The following is a 2,828-nucleotide window of genomic DNA, read 5'->3' on the forward strand; positions in this document are numbered from 1 at the left end:
TTATGCCAATTAAATTGATTATTTTATAACTTTCCATTGGAAAAAAACATTCCCAGTTACTTATTCTCCCTTCTCTTCATCCACACACACTGACAAAATGCTACAACCAATTTGACATTCACTTTGAGGGTTTTGTCTACAAGCCCACTCCTAGTTCCAATTACATTAGACCTTCCATATCTTTGGGTTCTGCATCATTGAGTTCACCAACCAACTTCAAATAAAAAACATTAAAAATATAATAATTCCACAACATTCCAAAATCAAAACTTGAATTTGTCTTGCGCTGAGTACAAGACGAGGTTGAAACCACATGAATAAAGTGATGCGTAGGTATTGTATTAGGTATGATAAGTAATCTAGAGATGATTTTGTATAAAATCATTTTATATAAAACCTTTGAGCATCCATGGATTTTGGTATCTGCAGTGTTTCTGGAATTATTTCCCCATGAACTTGAAAAACTATATTCTTACCATTAGGCAAGTATTTGTTGGGAAGTGAGAGAAAAAGAAAAGAAACTTGCCTAAGTCAAGCTAATATATGTATACACTTCAATTATGTTATGATCTAGAATTGTAGGAGAAAATCTTAGTTTCTGCTTCCGGTGGCCGGCTTAATTGGGAGCTATGGCTAAACATCATCCTGATTTGATCTTTTGCCCCAAGCAGGCTGGTGTTGCCATCGGAAGACTGTGTGAAAAATGTGATGGCAAGTGTGTGATTTGTGATTCCTATGTGCGTCCCTGCACTCTGGTGCGCATATGTGATGAGTGTAACTATGGATCTTACCAGGGACGCTGTGTGATCTGTGGAGGCCCTGGGGTCTCTGATGCGTATTATTGTAAGGAGTGCACCATCCAGGAGAAGGATAGAGATGGCTGCCCAAAGATTGTCAATCTGGGGAGCTCTAAAACAGACCTCTTCTATGAACGCAAAAAATACGGCTTCAAGAAGAGGTGATTGGTGGGTGGCCCCTTCCTCCCCCCAACATCAAGCTGCTGCAGCAGCCAGAAAACATGCCTACTACTACCAGCAGAAAGGGAGCAGAGACCATAGCATCACCAGGAGTGCCTGCTAGTGTACTGGCAGCTTGCCACCCCCTCCTCTCCCTTCACCCAGATGCGGTAGGGATGGAAAAGGATTCTTCACAGAGCACTCTGGCACACCGTATCAGAGAAAAGTTGATAGATTAGTTAATGGTTTTTCTTGAATTCGAGAAGCAGAGATCTGTTCTCCATATTGATATGTTCTCCTTCAACCAAGATCTTCTAAAAAGAAATAATATTTTAGTCTTCTGCTTGAGGAGTTGACTATGAAGCTACAGCCAGTGAAAACCATGTTCTTGCAGCAGCTCTGGTGGCAGCTGTCCTTGAGGAACCTTTGGTGTGTGGTGGGAAGCTATCAGAACAAGAAATGTAGGCATTTACTGTTTTTTGCGGCAGGGGGGCGGGGGGAGGGGGGGTGGCGCTCCGCCATCTTGAAAGGCATTTGTTCATTTAACACTTGTGCTGGTGTCATGTTATTTTCCTTTTGAGAAATTGGAAACTTTCTGTTGCTATTATGTTAATAAAGTTGGTGTTTATTTTCTGATAAAAAAAAGAAAATCTTAGTTTCTGTGGCAGGTTATGAAATAACTTCTTCATATTTCTCATATGGCATAGGTGGTCTTCCCCTCAAAATTACTGGAATTTTTTTTTTCCACAAAGAGATTAATACTGCTTATTAGAAAAGCAGATGGAGATAGTTAACGGCACTAACATTTATTTACAAGGCCTAAGCTGGGCAGGGTCCTCCATTATAACTCATCCAATAAGCTACTGAGTAGCCTATGTTGCCTCCCCATGTGTAGTCTTTCCTAGTATGATTATTAAAAAAACATTTTTTTCCCTCAGCCTCACACTACCATGGAGAGCATTTCTATAAAGCACTTTGAGAATAACTAGTTCATTTAGGACATAGACAATAAATATAAACATTTTTAAAAGGGTATTCAGTTTTTATTTACAAATTAAAGGTATTTATTTGGAATATAAAAATCAGAAGCTAAGTCAAAGACAAAAATACAGTCACCAAGATGAAAAGAAACAGAATAAGGAGAAAAATCAATAGGAAGTGAGGATGTGCTTAAATTGCAGATGGACATAATGGACAAATTTTGCAAATAAACAAGGAAGACAGTGATGAGATTAATAGCTATTTTAATGTGGAAAAAATTACATCAGTGTGAAATAACTTTAAGAGACCACAAAGAAAGAAAAACAGAACAAAAATAAAAAAAACAGCAATGATAGCTATATCCACCACATAATATATGTTTCCTGCCATCTAGACCCCAGCAGATCAAACAAAGAAGAGTTCCTTGAATGGTTTCCTTGAAAAGGATGGGTCTTGGTACTCTTAATAAGAAGTCTTCACTGTTGGACCAAGACAGCTGATGGCCTGCCTGTGCAATAGAGATGGAAACAGTACTATTCACTAAGTTTCTTATGCCATCCTCCCGGCACTCCTACCACAGAGTGACTCTGCGTAGAGCAAAGTGAATGGACATGGAAGTCTCAGGCACTCAGAACCTCTACCTTTTCTCCCTAGGCTTCTATCAAGAAAATAAATTGTAAATAGGTGCTGGATTCTATGTCACTTCTTTCCAGACAGCCCTTTGTGCTCTGCTGTCCTTGTACCTCAGTTCACTAGGAATATGCCTAAGGTCTTCATTCAGTCAAGGAACTTCTCAGTTTGTTAGGCAGGCACCAGCCTCCTGTCCTGGTAACTGCATGCAGTGTGTCTTCAGCTACCAGATACTAAATGGCACTGCAGAGCCACAGCTAC

At 39.7% G+C, this 2,828-nt stretch overlaps 1 pseudogene across 1 annotated transcript; it reads left to right on the top strand.

Annotated features, from left to right (window-relative positions):
* Positions 1 to 606: 606 nt before the first annotated feature.
* Positions 607 to 1,461, top strand: LOC111546721 (annotated as a pseudogene). Its single transcript, XR_002732891.2, has one exon. The product of XR_002732891.2 is annotated as a PHD finger-like domain-containing protein 5A pseudogene (transcript).
* The last annotated feature ends 1,367 nt before the right edge of the window (positions 1,462 to 2,828 follow it).

This window comes from Piliocolobus tephrosceles, chromosome 4, assembly GCF_002776525.5.
Source record: "Piliocolobus tephrosceles isolate RC106 chromosome 4, ASM277652v3, whole genome shotgun sequence".
Classification (NCBI taxonomy): domain Eukaryota; kingdom Metazoa; phylum Chordata; class Mammalia; order Primates; family Cercopithecidae; genus Piliocolobus; species Piliocolobus tephrosceles.